Raw genomic sequence first — 22,851 nt, 5'->3', positions numbered from 1 at the left:
GACACACTTCGAATGTTTCAGTCTGAGTCCCACTTTGCCCAGACGATGTAGGACTTCCTCAAGATTGTTCAGATGTTCAGCAGTGTCGTGACCTGTGACCAGAATGTAATCTTGAAACACGACAGTTCTAGGAACGAACTTCAGTAGACGCTCCATATTCCTCTGAAATATGGCTGCAGCCGAACTAATTCCAAAAGGTCACCTGTTGTAGACAAACAGTCCTTTATGGGTGTTGATGCAGGTGAGCTTCTTTGAAGTGCCAACAAGCTCCTGTGTCATATAGGCTGATGTCAGATCTAGCTTAGTGAACGACTTTCCACCAGCTAGCATGGCGAACTAGTCATCAGCCTTCGGTAGCGGATACTGATCCTGTTTCGAAAATCGATTAATCGTAACTTTGTAGTCTCCACAAATCCTGACAGTGCCATCACTCTTCAACACAGGAAAAGTAGGACTGGCCCACTCGTTAAAGTCGACCGGTGATATGACCCCTTCATGTTGGAGTCTGTCAACCTTAATTACAACCTTCTCCCTCATCATGTAAGGAACCGACCAAGCTGTATGATAGACAGACAATGCATCAGAATCCAGGTGAATCTGCACCTTGGCTCCAGTAAAATTACCAATGCCCAGTTCAAACAAAGAAGGAAACTTCTTTAACACTTGAGCACACAAAGTGTCATCCACCGAGGATAACGCTTTGACAACATTCCAGTTTAGCATTGGACGATTACCTGGAATGATCTATAATGGTAGATCTTGAACCACAACATCATATGACACCTTGACTACTGCACTACCAATCACCGGTATGAGTTCCTTAGTGTAAGTACTCAACTTGGCATTGACTGGACTCAACTAAGGCTTCACAGCCTCAGTGTCCCACAGCTTGTCGAATGTCCTTTGGCTCATTATCGACTGACTCGCACTCGTGACAATCTCCATTGATACAGGCACGCCATTCAACTTCACATTAATAAGTATCGTCTGGCTCTTTGCCAAGAATGAATACAGCCCATACACTTCCTCCTCGGGTTGTGTATCCAGGCCAGCACTGGACTGGTCATCATCAACAATGTGATGAGCAGCAGCACGCTTGCTCAGTTGTGGGCACGTTCTCAGAAGATGCCCCATTTTTGAACAGCCATTACAGGAGTATTGTTTAAACCGACACTGATGAGGCCGATGATTGCTCCCACAATGCCAACAGGATGAAATCAGATTCGTACCAATTGGCAGACTTTGAGCAGCTACAGGTTTCACATAAACAGTCGAGTAGGCCCTGCCATAAACAGCTCTGCCAGAAGATGACACAATCATGTTTACAGTACCTGCCATGGAGCTCTGACTCTTCGATGACCCTAAATGCAAATTATCATCAATTGTCATGCATGCCTGGGCAGTCGCATTGGCCCTTCTCAAGTCCACCTTCTCTTCGGTCAATAACTTCCGAAGAATCACATCATGGTTGATGCCTATCATGAAGAAATCTCAAAACATATCTTCCGACATGTTCCTGAACTTACACGGCTCAGCAAGACGTTGTAGGTTGGCGACGAATCTCAACACATCCTTGCCCTCAGCACGAACATGTGTATAGAAGCGATAGCATGAGATGTGATCCCCTTTTTCGCCTTAAGATGGTCACACACCAAAACACACAAATCCTCGAGCTCTTTGTCCGTTGGACATAAAGGCAAGAGAAGGTTTTACATGAGGCCGTAAATTTTCTGACCACAAAATTTTCTGTGCCGCACTGCATCAGCCTCCCCCTCCATTTTGTTGGCCACAAAATACTGATCCAGGAAGTCGATAAAATCTGCCCAATCCTCACCCTCCACGATTTTCTCCAGAATTCCAATAGTGCCCATTGTACATGCGAAGTTTCTTAATTTACCTCGTCGCTAAATTTAATGATTTAAGGTTCTTCTTAGTGTAAACTGCCTCAGGTGTAAACCTGATCCATCATTATTCGCGCCCAAAGTACACGTCACGTCGTACCCGTGCTTATATACCAGTGACCGCGCAAACGCACTTACAGCCCGATGACCTCCGACAGTGGCGCCCTCTGGTCTCTGGTGACCCCAAGCATCGATACATAAACAAGTTTCACGCCAAGACCTCGATTGAGAAAGTCTCTTCATTTTCATAGAACCCTTGCAGCCATAGGTCATAAGGAGACTTTCATCCCAGCAGTCTGGACTGGATTTGGACTTAGTTCCCAGAAGTGAAGGTGGAGCCCACTACATCCCAAGTTCAGTTGCTTAGTTATCTGCAAAGTCCTGTTACAAGTTGAGCTGAAGCCTGTTTCTCTGTATTAGAATTATCAGACGCCTGATAACCGGACACAAATGGAACAAGTCAATGATCTCGTCAAACAGATATCAGAAGAAGCAGACATAGACCAGAAATACAGCTCTGGCATCGAAGGTAAGGTGTACAAAAGATGTTTTATTCCACGTTGGCCTGGACCTTTATTTTGCTTCATGAAACACTATTATTGAATTCCAAAATTAGAGGACATAAATATAAAATAGTCACAAAGAAATCCAAGAATGAATTCAGGAGAAAATTCTTTAGCCAGAGAGTGCTTCGAATGTTGGGCTTGTTACCAGATGGAGTTGTTGAGGCGAATAGCATTGATGCATTTAAGGGGAAGCTAGATATGCACATGTGGGAGAAAGGAATAGAAGGCTGTGCTGATAGGGTTAGATGAAGTAGGGTGGGAGGAGACTCATATAGAGCATGAACCAATTGGGCCAAATGACCTGTTTAAGTGCTGTAAATTCCATGCTATCTCTACCCTGTATATTAAAAAATTATTTTCCCCAAACAATTTATAATTATGTTTTTATTTTAATTAATTTTTCCTTTTTTTTCGATTCCTAAGATTCTCTGGTTGTGATGGTAACCAAGTCAGGTTGCCATGCTCCGCCTGGCATACTGGGAAGCGTAGGGAATGACCCTGTTTTCTCTCGTAGGGAGAAGCTGAGCCTACGTCTCCTGATGGAATGGTGGAGTTTGGGAACCCCATCCCTTTTGGAGCGTAAACCTGTCCTCCAGCACTTCATGCCATTGCCCATCAATTGATGCACCATCCCATCTTATTCCCCCTTCTGCCATTATCTTTTATCACTTCCCACTCCTTCTCTGTTGAGCGGGCTAGCTCTTGCTGGGGTACAGTATTACAGGTACCAACAGTCCCCTGGTACCCAATTGGCCATTATTCATAATAAAAATAGAAAATGCTGGAAATCTCTGCAGATATGATCTCTTGCTGGGTGCCATATTCCTCCTCCTCTCTCTCGCCTTTCTCCTCCTCCTTCTCACCCTCATCCTCCTCCTGCTCCTCCTCATCCTCATCCTGCTCGTTTTTCGCCTCCTCTCTCCTTTGCGTGGCCTCTCTTCATTCTCCCAGTCATGTTGAATTCCCAGAGGCAGCTCTACCAGACCACCCATGTCTGGAAGCAACTTCTTTCAGCACAATATTATAAATGACAAAAAAAGGACTTCAAGACCTGCCAGATCACTCCCTGTGGAGGAATCAATCTTTGGAAACTTTAGGCAAGTATAGGAAAGCTCCAAAAACAACAGCAGCCAGAAGAAATAATCCAGCAACTAACCTGTAAGTATTTCATGATTCCTTTAAATAGCATAAGAACGTAAGAAATAGGAGCAGGAGTAGGCCATATGGCCCCTCGAGCCTGCTCCACAATTTAATATGATCATGATTGATCTGATCAAGGATTCAGATCCACTTCCCTACCCTTTATTCCCTTATTGGTTAAGAAGCTCTCAATCTCTATCTTAAATTTATACAATGACCCAGCTTCCACAGCTCGATGAGGCAGCGAATTCCACAGATTTACAACCCTCTGAAAGAAGAAGTTTCCCTGATTTTATGTGATTATACAGATTGCTGGCTTTGTGGGGGTAGGGGCCTGTTTCAGAGCTGTCAATGACAGACCGCAACTTCACGATTTCCACCTGTGCCTGCGCCAAATCCCAAAGCTGCGGTGAGTTTCACATGCCACGTACATAGGGGCCCAGCATGTTCCGGGGTTAGGCATGCGAAGCACATGCGCCTAAACCCGCAACTTGTGATCTGGCAAAAATCCTTCTGACAGATCATACACATCCGGAAGAAAAGGGCCTCTGCGAGCACTTTCTGCCCAGCGAATGCCCTTGAAATTCTTCCAACTGATAAAAGCAGGCGTAAGGCGCAAGGCCTGCTTTTGTCAGCGTAAGACATTTAAAGGACAGAAAAATACATTTTAATCAATAATTTGAACATTTTAAATTTTATTAAATAAGGTAAGTTTATTTTTAGATCCTTTAAATTATGTATATTTATTTTTCAAAAAATTAAATGAATGTTTTACACAATTAATTAAATTCCATTTTGATTAATTTTAAATGTGATTTAAAAAAAAATCTATTTTAAGTACTTGTGTGTTTCTGGGGTATTCTCATTCATCCACAGGTTGAGTTTTGTATATACGGAACTCACCATAAGTATGAATGGGGATCCCCAACTTTGATTGGTTGGGCCGGCCCACATGATCCTAGGGATGTGTACAAAGCGGTTAAGTCCATGGAATACGTGGGCCTCGACGCAGGCCTTTGCATAGAGGCCCAGATCCAGAAGTCTCCAAACCTCTGGAACAACAAGTTAAATTCATAGAAATTTTTCAGGTCGGGGCATCTGCCCGTGGGAAGCCTCCGACCGCTATTTCTGGGCCTTTAATTTTTATATCGATGAGGAAGAGCAGAGTAGCTCATGCCAGAAAGGTAGTGAATTTCTTCAGTGTATTAAAGATACTTTTCTGGAACAATATGTTCCAGAACCAAAAGAGGGCAGGCCACACTAGATTTAGTAATGAGTAAAGAGCCAGAATTAGTTAATAGAAAGAAAGAAAGAATTTAATTTAAAAAGTGCCTTTTACGACCACCTGAAAGCGCTTTACAGCCAGTGAAGTAGTTTTGGAATGTAGTCGCTATTGTAATGTGGGAATTACGGCAGCCAATTTTCGCACAGCAAGCTCCCACAAACAGCAATGTGATAATGACCAGATAATCTGTTTTTATTCTGTTTATTGAGGGATAAATATTGGCCAGGGTACTGAGATTACCTTTCCTGCTCTTCTTCTAAATAGTGCCATGAGATCTTTTACATCCACATGAGAGAGCTGATGGGGCCTCGGTTTAAAGTCTCATCCAAAAGACAGCACCACCGACAATGCAGCACTCCCTTAGCACTGCACTGGAGTGTCAGCCTAGATTTATGTGCTCCAGTCCCTAGGGTGGGACTATGAACCCACAACCTTCTGACTCAGAGGCAACTGTGCTACCCACTGAGCCACAGCTGACACTTAAATGTTCCCTTACTGTTAAACTGTTATCTACCAGTGATCATAATATGACCAAATTCAATGGGCCCGAGTTTGGTGAAAGCCAAGTTCCGCCCAAAGGAGCGCTGAGATCCTGACGGTACTTTGGGCGGAAGTTTCATGAAAAAATGTGGGCAAGACCGTCCGGTGGCAAGAATGGGCCTTGCGTATCGTTTCTGGGCGGCAGTGGGCAGTCGCTCCCATTCTGAGCGGCAAATGTGATCCTCGGCAAAGAACCACCGAGGATAGAGTCGGGCACAGGGAGGGGGAACTGATAAAATAAAACGTTTTCAAAACAGTAATAAAAACCATCATAAATCCTTCAGGGGACCCCATCCACCTTAGTCCCTGCAAAAGAAATAAAGAAAAGAAATGGACTAACCTTATTTTGCAGATCTTCATACTTACCGTTCAGGTAAGACCTGCCTCCATGCTACGGCCTTTTCCCCTGCTGGAGCAGAGGACCACCCGGACCAAACTGGGGATGCAGCGTGTGGGCGGGAGGACTCTTGTGGGCGTCGCATGCCGGTGCACACCAGCGGACACTCCCCAGCAGTCTTCTCTCCCCGCCGGCGTGAGGACCTCACCAAACTCGCTCGGAGGGGAGAGCGCCCAGAAACCAGGGAGACCGGCGAGGAACCTCGGTGCAGCCGATGGTACGTCCACCAAACTCAGGCCCAATGTTAGGATTGAAAAGCAGAAATATAACACATAGATTTTGGTAAGGCTAACTTTAACATGATAAGGCAGAGACTGACGTCAGCAAACTGGTCAAAACCGTTATCAGGTAAAACAACAGATGAACAGAGGGAGATGTCCAAAAATAATTTAGCTTCAAACCAGTATAGACCCCTATGCAGCAAGAAATCTACTTACCAAATAAAACAACCATGGTCAACATAAGAGGTGACCATAAAACAAAAAGAAGTCATACAAAGTGCAAAGAATAGTGTAGATCTGGGGGGGATCGGGAGAGATATAAAGAACAGCAAAGTAAAACAAACAAAGATAGTAAGAGGTGTAAAAGGGAAATACAGAAAGAAACTTGCGATATTAAGATTAACACAAAGGGGCTGAAATCACACCTTTCGTTAATGCCTCTGGCCATCGGAAAACATCGGCCACGGGGTGGCGGGGAATGGCCGCCGAGTTTGTGCGGAATGGCTGACGTTTGTGCAATTGCCCTCGTGTTCTTCCGGCGGTGAGCATATCCGACCCGTTTTCCACCCCCCCGCACCCAACCCACTCCCATCCCACAGCAGCCGAAGCCGCTTTAAGTGCATCATCAGAGAGCACACCGCCGAGGACCCACTCCGGGAACAAAAGAAGTCTTGTGACCGCTTGACGGAGCCTACGTTAGGTTTTTGTGTCAGTAATCAGTGCTTGGTGAAGACCGCCAGCCGTGTTTAAAGGTGCCCCCGCCCTCACCTCTTTTTCTGGTACATTGATGACTGTATCATAAAGATAAGGCAATCTCTGACCATTTTGTTATATCGCTCTTGACCCACATCCCCCTTTCCCAATCCAAACCTCCTTCCTTCTGCATCCGCTCCTGGAAAAAACTATCTCCAAACTCTCTTACAAACTGCACTTATCAACTCCAAACTGACCAACGTTTGGCCCTCCTTTCACAATGACATTTCTGCAGCCACCGATCTGCTCAACCACACCCTCACCATCACATTCGATGCCCTAATTCCTATTAAAACCATTACTCTCTACCACCCTGGCCGTTCCCCCTGGTCCAGCCCTCATCTTCACTCCCTCAAGTCCAAGGGGTGCAGACTTGAACGGATGTGGTGGACAACTGGTTCAGCCATTTACCGCCAGATCTGGCTCAAACACACAAAACCATTATTGGGTCCTGCACTTGTCCACAAAAACTGCTCACTATTCTCCCACCTGCCCTAAACTCACATCTTCCTCTAGTTTCTCTTTGAACTCCTCTCTTGACTTCTCCAAGTTCATATTGTCCATGAGACCCACTTCCTGCTCCCTTGACCCGATTCCCACTAAACTGCTGACCACCCAACTTCCTTTTTTGGCTCCCATGTTAGCCGACATTGTTAACGGTTCTCTCTCCTCAGGACCTGTTCCCCTCCCTCAAATCTGCTGCCAACACCCCTCTCCTCAAAAAAACAACTCTTGACCCCACTGTGCTTGCTAGTTATTGCCCCATCTCCAACCTCCCTTTCCTGTCCAAAGTATTTGAACGTGTTGTCGCCTCCAAAATCCGTGACCATCTTTCCCTGAATTCAATGTTTGAATCCCTTCAGTCTGGTTTGTGCCCCTGCCACAGTACTGAAACAGCTCTCATCAAAGTCATAAATGACATTCTTTGTAACTGTGACAAAGGTAAACTATCCCTCCTCGTTCTCCTGGACCTGTCTGCAGCCTTTGACAGAGTTGACCACTTCATCCTCCTCCAACACCTCTCCACCATTGCCCAGCTAGGTGGGACTGCACTCGCCTGGTTCCATTCTTATCTATCTAATCGTGGCCAGAAACTTTTCCAGCAATGGCTTCTCTTCCCACTCCTGCATCGTTACCTCTGGTGTCCCCCAAGGATCTATCCTTGGCCACCTCCTATTTCTCATCTATATGCTGCCCTTTGACGATATCATCCACAAAGGAGTCAGTGTCCACATGTAGGCTGACGACATCCAGCTCTACAACTACCTCTCCCTCTCCATCACTTCTCTCAACCTCTCCTTGGTCAGTAAATTGTCAGACTGCATGTCCGGCATCCAGTATGGGATGAGCAGAAATTTTCTCCAATTAAATATTGGGAAGACCGAAGCCATTGTCTTTGGTCCCCTCTACAAACTGCGTTCCCTAATCACTGATTCCATCCCTCTCCATAGCATCTATCTGAGGCTGAGCCAGACTGTTCGCAACCTAGGCGTCATATTTGACCCTGAAATGAGTTTCCAGCCACATATCGGCGACATAACTAAAACCGTCTTTTATCACCTCCTTTACAATTCCCGCCTCCGCCCCTGCCTCAGCTCTTCTGCTGCTGAAACCCTCATTCATGCTTTTGTTACCTCTAGACTTGACTACTCCAACTCACTCCTGGCTGACCTCACACACTCTACACAAAATAAACTTGGGGTCACCCAAACCTCGTCAGCCCGTGTCCTAACTCGCAACAAGTCACGATCACCCATCACACCTGTGCTTGATGACCTACATTGGCTTCCAGTTAAACAACACCACGATTTCAAAATTCTCATCCTTGTTTACAAATCGCTCCGTGGCCTTGCCCCTCCCTATCTCTGTAATCTATTTCAGACTCACAGCACCACAAGATGTCTGCGCACCTCAAATTCTGCCCTCTTGAGCATCCTTCATTATAACTGCTCAACCATCGGTGGCCGTGCCTTCAGCTGTTTGGACCCTAGGCTATTGACTAGTATCCCATATAAGCCCATTGCCTCCTACAGCTACCTGGACTTCACTTCCACCCACCCCGCATCCTGTAAGGACTACATTGCAATCTCCCAGTTTCTCCGTCTCCGTCGCATCTGCTCTGACGATGCCACCTTCCACACTAGTGCCTCTGACATGTCTTCCTTTTTCCTGAACCAAGGATTCCCCTCCACCGTGGTTAACATCGCCCTCAACCGTGTCCGTTCTATTTCCCACATCTCTGCTCTCACCCCTTCCTCTCCCTCTAAGAATCACGCCAGGGGGTTCCCCTTGTCCTCACCTTTCAACCCAGCAGACTCCACGTTCAGCGGATCATCCTCCGCCATTTCCGCCACTTCCAGCGAGATCACACCACCAATCTACCACCAATCTACCTCTCCCCTCTCAGCATTTCGAAGGGACCACTCACTCCGCAACACCCTGGTCCATTCCGCAGTCACCCCCAGCAGCCCCTCCCTTTGCACAGCACCTTCCCGTGCAAGCGCAGGAGATGCAACACTTGCCCTTTTACCTCTTCCCTTACCACTATCCACGGCCCCAAATACTCTTTCCAGGTGAAACCACGATTTACTTGTACTTCTTTCAATTTAATATACTGTGTTCGCTGCTCACGATGTGGTCTCCTCTACATTGTGGAGACCAAACGCAGATTGGGTGACCGCTTTGCGGAGCACCCCCGTTCAGTCCGTAAGCATGACCCTGAGCTCCGGTCACCTGTCACTTTAATTCCCCACACCACTCCCACATTTCCATCCTCGGCCTCCTACACTGTTCCAATGAAGCTCAACGCAAGCTCAAGGAACAGCATCTCATCTTTCATTTAGACAATTTACAGCCTTCTGGACTCCACATCGAGTTCAACAATTTCAGATCATAACCTTCCCCCGCCCCACAGACCTTATGTAATTTTTTTCTCTCTATCTCCAATGGCAGCTGGCCATTAATCCGCCATTCACACCCTATCCAGATTAATCTTTTTCTAACTTCTGCCGTTATAATTTCAAGTCGGCCCATCATCCCTTTTGTCTCTCTAATCTCTCCTGTCTTCCACCCTATCACAGACCTTTCCTTTTGTTCTTTCTTCCCCTCCCCCTTCAATGCTCCTGAAGAATGTGTTCTTTTCGAACATTCGCCAGTTCTGACGAAGGATCATTGACCTGAAACGTTAACTCTGTTTTTCTCTCCACAGATGCTGCCTGACCCGCTGAGATTTCCAGCATTTTATGTTTTTATTTCAGATTCCAGCATCCGTGATATTTTGTTTTGGTATTAGTGTTTTAAAGGTGTGTTGGGTTTAGGAGCATTTTTGACGGCAAACTTTTCTCGGACATGTTAAAGCATTGCGAGCAGCCTTGCTGACAGCACGCTTGATTGACAGTGTTCCAGGCTGTTCAAACTCCACAACAGGAGCCGTGATTGAGGAGGCTGGGCTTGGGCAGGAGATGGAAATGGGGGCAGTGCTGGCAGGCCAACGCCTCCTGCACATTGTGCGTGCCAGCGAGGCACACAGGAGAGGGTGGCACCGGGACCAACGGCTGGAGAGGCTGCGGGCGAGGGTTGCAGCAATCATGGCTGACCAGCATGCAGAGGGCCAGGGAGATGGTGAGAGGTCAACCCAGAGAGCTGCAACAGGAAGGGCCTCAGCAAAGGCGTGCCGTCAGGAGCAGGGTGAGGTACACGGACTCCTCGCACCAGATACTGGGCCAGCAGGCCAGGAGGCAGCCTGCAGAGGAGGCAGATGCTGGCCAGCAGCAACCTGCAGAGGCTGAGGACCAACCAGACCAGGAGGGAGAAGCCAATGACACAGCTGAGAGATGAAGGGGCCTGCACAGTTGTGGTGACTGAAGGCACTATCAGCAAAGGGTCTACAGGCAGCAGTTCTCGTACAGGGACCTAACTGATGACCAGTGTCTCTGTAGGCTGCCATTCTGTAAGGATGTCGTCACGGAGCTCTGCAATCTCCTGCAGGCAGACTTGCAGCTACAAACAAGGTTAAGGACAGCCCTGACTGTCGCATCGAAGGTGACCATCGCCCTTAACTTATATGCCACTGGATTGTTCCAAGCTGCAACAGCTGATATACCCAACATCTCGCAGTTTGCCGTGGATACACCCATACGTGAGGTCACAGATGCTCTCTAAGAGGAGGAGTGACTACATCTCCTTCCCAATGAGCAGGGAGAAGCAGTTGGAGCGGCACCCTGGATTCCTGCGCATTGTTAGTGTCCCCAGGGTGCGGGGGCCATTGGCTGCACCCATGTCACACTGAGGGCTCCACAAAACACTCCCGAGATGTTCTGAAACTGCAAGACATACCATTTCCTCAATGTTCAGCTGGTATGCGACCACAGCCACAAAATCATGGCAGTTGATGCCCGGTATCCTGGCAGCAGCCACGATTTGATCATACTGTGGCAGACCGGTGTGCCAGGGGTCTTTACTGGGCCTAATCAAGATTGCGGCTGGCTCCTTGGAGACAAGGGTTACCCACTGTGCACTTGGCCGATAACTCCTCCCCTTCACAACGCCAGGACTGCTACGCAGCACACGTACAATGGCAGTAATTTGGCCACCAGAGCCATCATCGAACACACCATCGGCATCCTGAAACAGGTTCCATTGCCTGGACCACTCAGGAGATGTGCTGCTGTACTCGCCTGAGCGGGTCTCCACATTCATGGTCGTGTGCTGTATGTTTCACAACCTGGCAATCATGAGGACACAACCTTTGGAGGACGAGGCAGCAGTGCCACCTGAGGAGGAGGAGGAGGGCCAGGAGCAGGAGGCGCAGGAGCCCGAAGCACAAGAGGAGCAGCAGGAAGAGGCACAGGAGGAGGATCAGGATGTGGTTGGCCAGCACGCAGGAGGCGGTGTCGCCATGGTGACCCTGCAAGGGAAGCACAAAGCCGTCTCATTACTGTGCGTTTCTGATGAACTAATGCGCACTTGGGCCTTCATCTGTGCAGCTCCATGGGCAAACTTATGAGCCCTCTCACGCAGCATTACCACAGTTAAATGAGAGACCTATACAGAGTTTTCAAACCAAAATAAAGATGTATTAGACCCCAAACAATGGATCCACAAAACATAGACATTATCAATTATCACCCTTGTGCACCTCCTTATAACCCCCCCTTACACATACCTATTCATACACCACGCTGCAGTGTCTCTCCGGTGGCTGCTTCATGGCTCTGGGAAGACTGCTCTGTGTCAGGAGAGGAAGCTACAGATGTCCTTCTAGGATGCTGTCGACCAGCTCTGCCCCTGGAAGGGCCGGCTGCAGACTGAGCAGCATCCTCCTCGCTGTGTTCAGTCGGCCTTGGCTCGGGCGGGTCCATGCTTGTCGGCAATGGCCGAGTGACAGGTCTGGGGTCAGGACTGCTGTGATCCTAAGAGAGCACCTCATCCTCTTGATCCGAGGAACCTGCGCCACTCCCCAGGGGCAGCACCTTACCATCGCCACCGATCTGAGGGAGCACAGCTTCCAGCAGAGTTTCGAGCTCCACATCACTAAAGCTGCTGGCCTTCCTCAAAGGTGTCTCATCAACCATGTCCTCTCAAGCAACAGAGACTAAACCCGGTGCTCAGGGCCGAGCTGCAAAATCTGCCCTTGAAGGCCAGGGAGCAGCTGCCTCGTTGTGAGCAATTGATCAGCAGCTGAATTTCACAGTCCAAAGGCCACTCCGCACACACACCACGGCAAATGGATCATTTCCACCTGCAATACTGCCCCGCTCCTTTTTACAACCGAAAACGCTGCATTTCGCTCTAACCACTGCCGCGGTAATGAATGGCAAAAAGGTGCGCTCCGTTTCGGGCGGCGGGCAATTTCGGCCCCCGACAGTTTAAAGCATAATAAGATACTACATGTGGTTAAGATAGGTATCATAAACATACAACCGTGACAGATGAGAACGGTCTAGGGCCCTGGAGCGAAACGACCGGACGGACTGACAGGCAGACGGACGCACGGCGAGGCAGAGTGGTGGTCTCGGATTGGTGGATCCCTGCAGCCTGCGGCAGCAGTCACCTCTGTTGTGTTGTGTCGAGCTGCAGGAGGTGTTAGGCTGTTAGCCAGCATACGTCAACCTCACAGGCAAGGACTTAACCAAGGTGATAGGCTATTTAGCCAGCACACGTCCACCTCGGAGAAGCCTCTGACCCTGACTGCCTGCTTTCCCCTCTCGGTCACCCATTTTTATACTTTATTTCGATGGGCTTGTTGATACCTGGTGTCAATCATCTTTTGCCCATCCTATAGTCCAATTACAGGGGAAAGTGTAATTATGAGGTCATTTTCTTCCTTATCTCTGTCCGAATGTCTTGTTGCCCTATTAAGGGACAGCTTGTTTATCTTTAGGCTCCTTGCTAAATCTTTTATCACCATAGCTAGATTGAAGGCCTGTTTTTCTGCCTTGTCTTGCTGTGACCTGAACTCTCTGTGTCTGCTGAGCTGGCACAAGTATTTCTTTTATAACATCATTATTTCTTTTATAATTTGCAATTTCTTTGGGTTTAAAGATTTCTTAGTGTGTCCTGTCCTGGTGAGTGTCTCACACTGTCAAGTGTCCTCTCAAAGAGTATTTTCAGTTTGCTCATCTCACTTGTTTCAGGTACTCTGGGTTTAATCTCCTCACTGTGTTGTGTTCACAAGTCTCAGTCGGCAGATTCCCTAAACTCCTCACTGTATTTCTACCATTCCTTCCCCTGTGCTCAGCCCAGGATTAGTCAGTACAGATTGGTTTAGCAGAATAGCCTGTTTCTGTGTTGTAATTCCAGATAGCAGCGTTTTTGGCCAGAGCTCAAACACGCTCTCATTGACGGCCTGGATTGTGTTCAATCTGTTGTCAACAGTTGGACGGTAAATATCTCATTTCGAAGAATAGCCAACAATCCAACCCACGTACTTCTCCTTGTCACTCTCTGTCACCAGTCAACCAATGGATAATGATCAAAGCCCAAGGCCCGTACTGGAGAGTGTCCCACACTGGGGAGGGTCTTGCACTGGAGAGTGTCCCACGCTGGGAGAGAGCGTGTCCTATACTAGAAGGTAAACAGAAAATGCTGCAAATCTCAGCTAGTCAGAGAGCTTCTGTGGAGTGAAAAACAGGGTTAATGTTTCAGGTCGATGACCCTTCATCAGAACTGAGGAATGTTTGAAATGAACGGATTCTTAAGGAGTGCTGAAAGGGGGAGGGGAGTAAAGAACAAAATAGAAGGTCTGTGATAGGGTGGAGGACAGGAGAGTTTATAAAGATAAAAGCAATTAAGGGCTGACTTGATATGGTATTGGTAGAAGTTTGAACAAGGTTAGTCTAAATAGGGTGTGAGTGGCAGAATAATTACCAAATAAGTTCGTGGGGGTGGGGGGAAGGGAGCCAAATATGGGCAGAGATTTTGTTCTGAAATTGTTGAACTTGACGTTGAGTCCAGAAACTGTAAAATGCCTAAACGAAAGAAGAGGTGCTGTTCCTCGAGCTTGCATTGAGCTTCATTGGAACAGAGTAGGAGGTCAAGGACGGAGATAGCGGAGTGGAGTGGATAATTAAAGTGACAGGCGACCGGAAGCTCGGGGACACGCTTCCGGAAATGTACGGAGGTGTTCCACAAAGTGCTCACCCAATCTGCATTTGGTCTCCCCAATGTAGAGGAGAGCACAGTCTAAATTGTTCTTGCTAGGAATCTGTTCCAGATATCCAAAATGCAGTAACATTAGTTATTCATCCAGGGAAAAATGTGCAGGTCGATGGGGAAAGTACTGGGGAGTTGGACTTATTGCCAGCTCTTTCAGAGTGTCAGAACAGGCACGATGGGCCAATTGGCCTCCTTCTGTGCAAAATGATTCTGTGATTAGTGGGCTTTGGTTAGAGTAGAACCACTATCAAAAGTGTAAGTCATCTTTCAGTTCTAAGTGGAATGAGTTGATTATCAAAGTGTCTCATGACTTAAAACCTTAAGGGCCTGAAATTGGTCGAGATACCGCCACACACCACCTGCGGACTGCCGGCGTACCTCCCAAAAGGGCAATTTTGGTCAGAAAACATCTACGACCGCTGACATACCGCTTGAAGGAATATCCCTCATTGACATACCATAGTGCGGTATGCACACCGTCCGCCATACAGGACCACCCGCAGACCGCCCACGAAGTGTGATTTTCATCACATACCGCTGACTTACCACCGGAACTGCATACCCTCCTGGAAAATGTGGTTTTATGCGATGGTAAGTGGCCAGGAATGGGCAGACTGCACGGAGCCGCCATTTGGGAAATCGGGAACAGTCAGCTAAAGCAGTAGCTCTGTATCTCTGAGGTGAAAAGTGATTTTAGAGTGTGATTTTGATTGGAAAAGGTATATTTACTATTGCTGAGTAAATTATTAAGATAGAAAGGCATTTTATTAATTTTTTTTGAAGGAAAAATAATGTGGAGATTTAAAAAGAATGGGGCCTGTGTTATCTCAGCCTGTATTGATGACAACCTGTCGAATGAAGGAACCAGATGTGAGGAAGTTTATTGAGCAGAGTTTTCAGGCTCATGGAAGAAGTCGCAGAATGATGATAAGGAGGAGGAGGCCTTACCCACAAAGGATCTTCAGGGAGAAGTGTTCATACTTGGGCCTGACCGATCGACAGTGTGTCCGAAGGCTGCGCTTCCAAAAAGAGGTTATCACTGAGATTTGCCAGCTCATTAAGACAGACCTGCAGCCCGGTAGCACCAATATTACTGCACTCTCTGTCGAGATGAAGGTGACTGTGGTACTTTCCTTTTATGCATGTGGGTCATTTCAATCATCAGCTGGGGACATATGCACTATTTCTCAGTACGCTACTTATCGGTGCATTTGACAGGTAACCAAACCACTGTATGTACGCCCCATGAAATTTATAAACTTCCCAATGACGAGGGAGGCTCAGAATGACAGGGCTTTGGGATTTGCACGCATTGCTGGCTTCCCCAAGGTGCAGGGTGCTAGTGACTACCCATATTGCGAGCACCATTACAGGAGGCAGGGGTGTACCGAAACCATAAGGGATTTCACTCCCTCAACGTGCAGCTGGTATGTGACCATACACAGTGGATAATGGCAGTGAATGTCAACTTTCTAGGGAGCATCCATGATGCGCATGGCTTGGTCCGGCATTCAGAGGACCCATGGGGGAATCCCATGAATATAGACTCCGAGGTGATGGAGGCTATTCCAGCTGTCCCACATGGAGCTGGTGCATCCTCCTCCGTCTCCAACACCAGCTCCACCTCCACTGGCTGCTGGAGCAGCGGCTCTTCCTGTTCTTCTTCCTCTTCCTCATCAGGAGAGGGCTGGGTGGTGCCAGAGGTGGAGGCAGTGGGTCTGTCGTCAGTGTCACTGTGGTCTGAATCATCCGAGTCTGGAAGTATAAAACAACATTTAAAAAAGCTTGGCAGCAGGGAAGGGGTGAGGGTTACATTAGTACATGGTACATGACTTATCGCAGCCTTACTTAAATGTCCACTGCTGCAGTACTGCATTACATATCGCAGACAGAATACATATATGCATTGCGTTACATGTCCCCAACAGTCCAATACATTACATGAGACCAACATTACAGTGCAATAAACTTACATTACATTATATCAGGCCAACATTACAGTTACAGTTAGATTACATGACATGATAGGACCACAACACAGACCGGGGATTGTATTCAACTTACCATCCTGTGTGAGTGGGTCAGCTCCAATGCCAGTGGTGGCACGGTTGCTATCCCCAAACAGGAACAGGGAATGGATCTCGATATCTGTAAGCGGCTCCTGGGTTTTGGGGCTGTCCCCTGTGCAACACTGATCGGCCGCTATTGCAGATGTCTTCCTCTGCAGAAAGGAAAGCAAATCAAAATATAAATCTTCAATCCATTTAACATGGCACAGACACACACACACAAACACTAAAAAAGCACTGTGTTGATCCGCTTGTCATTGCCTGAAAGCACAAATACATCGCCGTAACCTTAAGATAAATAACATCATCCGTATGACACTGAACCGACGTTTACGTGGTACATGGCACATGGGGAGGGAGGGGGGGCATAAATAAAATCATTACTTACTCTTGTAACCCTCACCAGGTCATTCCACCCCTTACAGCACCTTTCCCCGGTGCGTATCATCGTACTTATCGAGGACACAGCCTCCCTGATCACGTCCCAAATTCGGTTGTACTCCTTTGGGAGGGGCTTTCCACGACCACCCTTGAGGTCAGAGTACCTCTCTGTGATGTGCTTCAGAAGGGCAGGTAACTCTTTCATCGAAGACAGGCACCCTCAACCTCCCCTCCTTCTCGATATTCCTGTGCTTGGATGTTTTTCACATAATTTTTTTCTAGATATTAATTTTCCCTTCTTGTGTTGAAACTGAATAATTATTAGTCGCTACCAATTTTTTCCACTGTGCTATCTATTTTCAAACTCACTGGCCTTCGACTACCTTGCTGCTCCTTCTCACTCTCTCTCCTCCTCAACTCTCTGCGCTTGCGAACAGAGAGTCGATCCTGATCGACTACGAAGATACATACTGCCCGATGCAGACCGCTGACATGCCGCCGACATAACGGCGAAAAACTTTCACCAATTTTGCATTCTTCGGTCTCGACGGTATGAAACGACATACTGCCAACATACCACCAAGAAATGGGCGGACCATTGGTATCGACCAATGTCGGCCCCTAACTATTTTATTGACCTATAGAATTGACATAGCTTATAATTAACTGTATTCTGATAAAATGGTGCGATTGTGCATTCTACATAAGGTGAAAGACCTGAGATTCTTCATTTTAAGACACCTCTGATTGCCTGTATTGCAAATTTCAATGTCTGTTTCCGATACTCTATCACAAGTAATCATGTTCGCTCCACTGAATACTTTTATATTTCATGGAGATAGTGACATAATTGAGAATGGTGGGGAGGGATAGGGTCCATCACATTCTACCACTAAAAGAAGCTGTGGGACTTGTTTTATAATACTACTTATAATGATGGTTACAACGTTTTAGCAGCTTTACCGCTCATGAATATTCATGTAAGCCAGGCATAGAGTATGAATTGTTCCTTTACATCTTGTCATGAATCGTCTTATAAAAACTGCAATTTTAATTTTTGCTATTTCCATTTGGATTTGTGGCTCGCAATGTTTAATAACAAATACGTTTTTATTTTCAGCTATGCCAACTATATAGCACCTCTCCTACTCCTGGATATTATTTTGTGGACAGTGGTGTATTCTCATTTAGGTAAGGCAGAATGTGTTAACACAAATGGCTTCTAGTCAGTTATTGAAGCAAACTGCCTGTAATATAATATGTTCATAACCCTGGTAAGCTAAACCAGGCAACCAGCCATCTATTCTTGTGTCTGTGTATTTTTGTGATTGTAATATGGTAGTGAGCTTGTAATGTTTTCAGTTAGGTAGTGTTTAGTCCTGCTATACTTTCAATAGTGGCAGTGAACAATGTGAAGATAACACACATGCAATCACTGGCACACACATGTCGAAACATATGTCTGGATTTGTGTACAATGCATATATATATGACTAAGCCGCTGACAGAAAGTTTTAGTGAGGAGCAAGTTATGATGTTTCTTTGTTAGTGAAGGAGCCTGGAGCCCTAAACAATTTTTGTAAACTCAGCCTTTGATAAATCCAAGAACATAAGAACATACAAAATAGGAGTAGGATTGGGCCATTTGGCCCCTCGAGGTTGCTGCAACATTTAATAAGACCATGGCTGATCTGATCATGGACTCAACTCCACTTCCCTGTCTGCTCCCTTTGTACCCTTGTCACTCAAACATCTGTCTATCTCTGCCTTAAATATGTTCAATGACCCAGCCTCCACAGCTCTCTGGGGCAGAGAATTCCAGGTTTACAACCCTCTGAGAGAAGAAATTACTCCTCATCTCAGTTTTAAATGTGCGGCCCCTTATTTTGAGACAATGCCCCATAGTTTTAGTTTTCCCTATGAGTGGAAATATCCTTCCTGCATTCACCTTTTTGAGCCCCCTCATTATCTTATATGTTACGATAAGATCATCTCTCATTCTTCTGAACTCCAATGTATATCGGTCTAACCTACTCAACCTATCTTCATAAGTCATAGAAACATAGGTGCAGGAGTAGGCCATTCGGCCCTTCGAGCCTGCACCATCATTCAATATGATCATGGCTGATCATGCAACTTCAGTACTGCATTCCTGCTTTCTCTCCATACGCCTTGATCCCTTTAGCCGTAAGGGCCACATCAAACTCCCTTTTGAAAATATCTAATGACCTGGCCTCAACAACTTTCTGTGGTAAAGAATTCCACAGGTTCACAATTCTCTGAGTGAAGTAGTTTCTCCTCATCTCAGTCCTAAATGTCTTACCACTTATTCTTAGACTGTCACCCCTGACTCTGGATTCCCCAACATCGAGAACATTCTTCCTGCATCTCATCTGTCTAATCCCATCAGAATTTTATCTGTTTCTATGAGATCCCCTCTCATTCTTCTAAGTTCCAGTGAATATAAGCATAGTCGATCCAGTCATCCCGGGAATCAGTCTGATGAACCTTCGCTGCACTCCGTCAATAGCAAGAACGTCCTTCCTCAGATTAGGAGACCAAAACTGAACAAGGTGTGGTGTCACCAAGGCCCTGTACAACTGCAGTAAGACCTCCTTGCTCCTATACTCAAATCCTCTCGCTATGAAGGCCAACATGCCATTTGCTGCCTTCACTGCCTGCTGTACCTGCATGCCAACTTTTAATGACTGATGTACCATGACACACAGATCTCGTTGCACCTCCCCTTTTCCTAATCTGTCACCTTTCAGATAATATTCTGCCTTTCTGTTTTTGCCACCATAGTGGATAACCTCACATTTATCTACATTATACTGCATCTGCCATGCATTTGCCCACTCACCTAATTTGTCCAAGTCACCCTGCAACCTCTTCGCATCCTCCTCACAGCTCACACTGCCACCCAGCTTAGTGTCATCTGCAAACTTGGAGATATTACATTTAATTCCTTTGTCTAAATCATTAATGTATATTGTAAATAGCTGTGGTCCCAGCACTGAACCTTGCGGTACCCCAGTAGTCACTGCCTGCCATGCTGAAAGTCAACCCCTTCATCTCCGGAATCAACGTAGTGAACCTCCTCTGAACAGCCTCCAATGCAAGTATATCCTTCCTAAAATATGGAGACCAAAACTGTACACAGGACTCTCGGTGTGGCCTCATCTATACACTATAAATTTGCAGCAGGAATTCTCTGCTGTTATACTCCATCTCCCTTGCAATAAAGGCCAACATTCCATTTGCCTTCCTGATTACTTGCTGTACCTGCATACTAACTTTCTGTGTTTCATGCACAAAGACCCCAGATCCCTCTGTACTGCAGCAATTTGCATTTTTTCTCCATTTAAATTATAATTTGCTTTTCTATTTTTTCTGCCGAAGTGGATAACCTCACATTTTCCCACATTATACTCCATCTGCCAAATTATTGCCCACTCACTTAGCGTGTCCATATCCCTTTGCAGAATTTTTGTGTCCTCCTCACAACTAGCTTTCCCACCCTCTTTGAATCATCAGCAAATTTGGCTACATTACACTCGCTCCCTTCACCCAGTCATTCATGTAGATTGTAAAGGATCCTTTACCAAGAGATAATTTATTAATCCTGCCTCATTACACAGTACCAGATCTAAGATAGTCCACTCCTTGGTTGGTGTCGCAACGTACTGTTCAAGGAAACTATCCCGGATACACTCTGTGAACTCTTCCTCAAGGCTAAACTGGCCAATTTGCTTTGTTTAATCAATATGAAGGTTAAAATCTCCCATGATTATTGCCGTTCCTTTTTACAAGCCTCCATTACTTCTTCATTTATACGCCGTCAAACAGTGTAGCTACTTTAGGGGGCCTATAGACTTACGCCCACCAACGACTTTATCCCCTTATTATTCCTCATCTCCACCCAAATTGATTCAACATCAAGATCTTCTGAGTCAATATTGTTTCTCACAAACGCACTGATTTCATCCTGTATTAACAGAGCTACCCCACCTCCTTTCCCTTTCTGTCTATCCACCAAATTGTCAAATATCCCTGAATATTTAGTTCCCAGCCTTGGTCACCTTGCAACCACGTCTCTGTGATGGCTATCAGATTATACACATTTGTCTCTATTTCTGCCGACAACTCATCTATTTTGTTACGAATGCTGCATACATTCAGATAAAGAGCTTTTAAATTTGTTTTTTTCCAATTCTTCCTGCTTTGTCCCCAGTTTCTGATTCACCTTTATGTTTGTACATTCTGTCCCTTCCTGTCATGCTCTGGTTTTCACTTCCCCCAGTGCCACCCTGCTCTACAGCCTTCTCCTTAATCTTTGACTTTTTAAATTTTCACTCACCTGAATCCTCCCCCACACTAATTAGTTTAAAGCCCTCTCTATCGCCCGAGTTATTTTATTCGCCATGAATGTTGTATAAGGTCTATTACACGAATGAATCGTAAGCTTTTAATTCTCCTTGAAAAAATAGTAATTTGGATTTTGTATTCTTTCTTGCTCTGGCTTTTTCTCTTTTAGAATGATATTCTGCAGATGATTATGTTAATCATAACCTTATAACTTTTAACAAAAACATTTTACTTTCAAATAATGGGCAAATCTTTCAAATGTGGCGGGGCATAAAACTGGTGGTAGTCAATCGCTGCCCGATATACACCATCCAAGTTTTCTTTCCATTGAAGGCAATATAATTAAAAATTGTGTGGCGTGTGTAACAAGGACCCAGTCCACTAATGTCCATTTTATGCCTCTGATGCAGTTGAAAGTTTTGCTGAATGTTTCTCACGTGTCCTCCCACAACCCCTCATTCAGCCAATATTTCCCTCTGAGTTCCTCCCTTTACTCCTCCTCTACTATGCTGGAGTACATAGGTTTCACAGGGTGTATCATCTCCCCCAATACCACAGGCCAATGGTTATTCTTCAGTGATGAGCATGGAGCTAGGGTGTTAATGGGTTATTCAATGTAGGGGGCAGCAAAGCCAAGCCAGATCCTGCCTTCGGCCAACACTAAACCTGTCTAAGCTAAAGTCCACACATATATACTTTCAACAGGGTCACTGGCTATCAATCAGAAGGTGAAACCCTTGATAGTTCTCCTGTCCCCACATCTAGGGATAAGGCGTTCTGGAACTTGAGACATTCCTGGTCTCCATACCTCTGTATATTATTATGCTTTGCCTTCAGGAATTCAGCTACTGGAAAATCTGAGAGCATGCTTTTGGAAGGGAAAAAAGGAAGTTCAATTCTTGTAAGCTGATGTGGAGAATGGTTAAGGCAGCAGAAGGCCTTATGTGGGTGGTGGGGAAAAGGGAGGAGGGAATGCACAAGAGTTGGAGGACCAAAGGGTGTAGGAGGGGACGCAGGGCTGAAGGAGATTGCAGAGGTAGGATGGGGTAAGGCCATGGAGGCATTTGGAGACGAAATCAAGGATATTAAATTCAATTTGATGGACAGAGAGCCAGTGTCTGAGAGCATGGATTCAAACACAGGGTTTTGTGAGAGCTTGGCAGGGAGCTGGGAGGTGATGATACATTTGTGAACTTTAAAGAGGAATAGGATGTGAAAATGGTTGGAAAACACAGATCAGTTGAGAGCATTCTTTTGAGGTGGGCTAATGATGGTAGTTTTGTACGGGAGAGAAATGGTGCCTGAACAAAGGGAGCATGGGGCCAAGAGGCATAGTTGAGTAGATAGGAGTTGAGTGGCAGGGAATTAAAGGAATATGGGTGGATTTCTTTAAGAGATGAGCTTGGAGAGGGTCGGGGGGGTGATAGGAGAAAAACTGCAGAATGACAGGTGATCAGAGGTAGGGTGGGCGGAGGATCAGGTGGGGAAGTTTGAGCTCAGGCTGGGAGAAGAGGAACAGGAAGCAGCAAAGAGAAAGAAATCCAGCAGCTCTTCACATTTGGTATTGGAGGTGG

At 46.2% G+C, this 22,851-nt stretch overlaps 1 protein-coding gene across 7 annotated transcripts in view; it reads left to right on the top strand.

Annotated features, from left to right (window-relative positions):
• Positions 1-22,851, top strand: part of LOC139263147 (intelectin-1b-like) — a 393,914-nt gene that overhangs the window by 139,263 nt on the left and 231,800 nt on the right. For 4 of the 7 annotated variants that reach the window (XM_070878771.1, XM_070878766.1, XM_070878765.1 and 1 more), the window contains exons 2-3: positions 2,322-2,430; positions 18,030-18,100. The gene's annotated coding sequence lies outside the window, so the exon portion shown is untranslated. The remainder of the gene's footprint in view (positions 1-2,321; positions 2,431-18,029; positions 18,101-22,851) is intronic. The other 3 variants (XM_070878770.1, XM_070878769.1, XM_070878767.1) reach the window with 1 other exon arrangement.

This window comes from Pristiophorus japonicus, chromosome 4 (assembly GCF_044704955.1).
Source record: "Pristiophorus japonicus isolate sPriJap1 chromosome 4, sPriJap1.hap1, whole genome shotgun sequence".
NCBI lineage: Eukaryota > Metazoa > Chordata > Chondrichthyes > Pristiophoridae > Pristiophorus > Pristiophorus japonicus.
The sequence above is the reverse complement of the archived record's forward strand: the minus strand, read 5'-3'. Positions and strand labels throughout refer to the sequence as shown.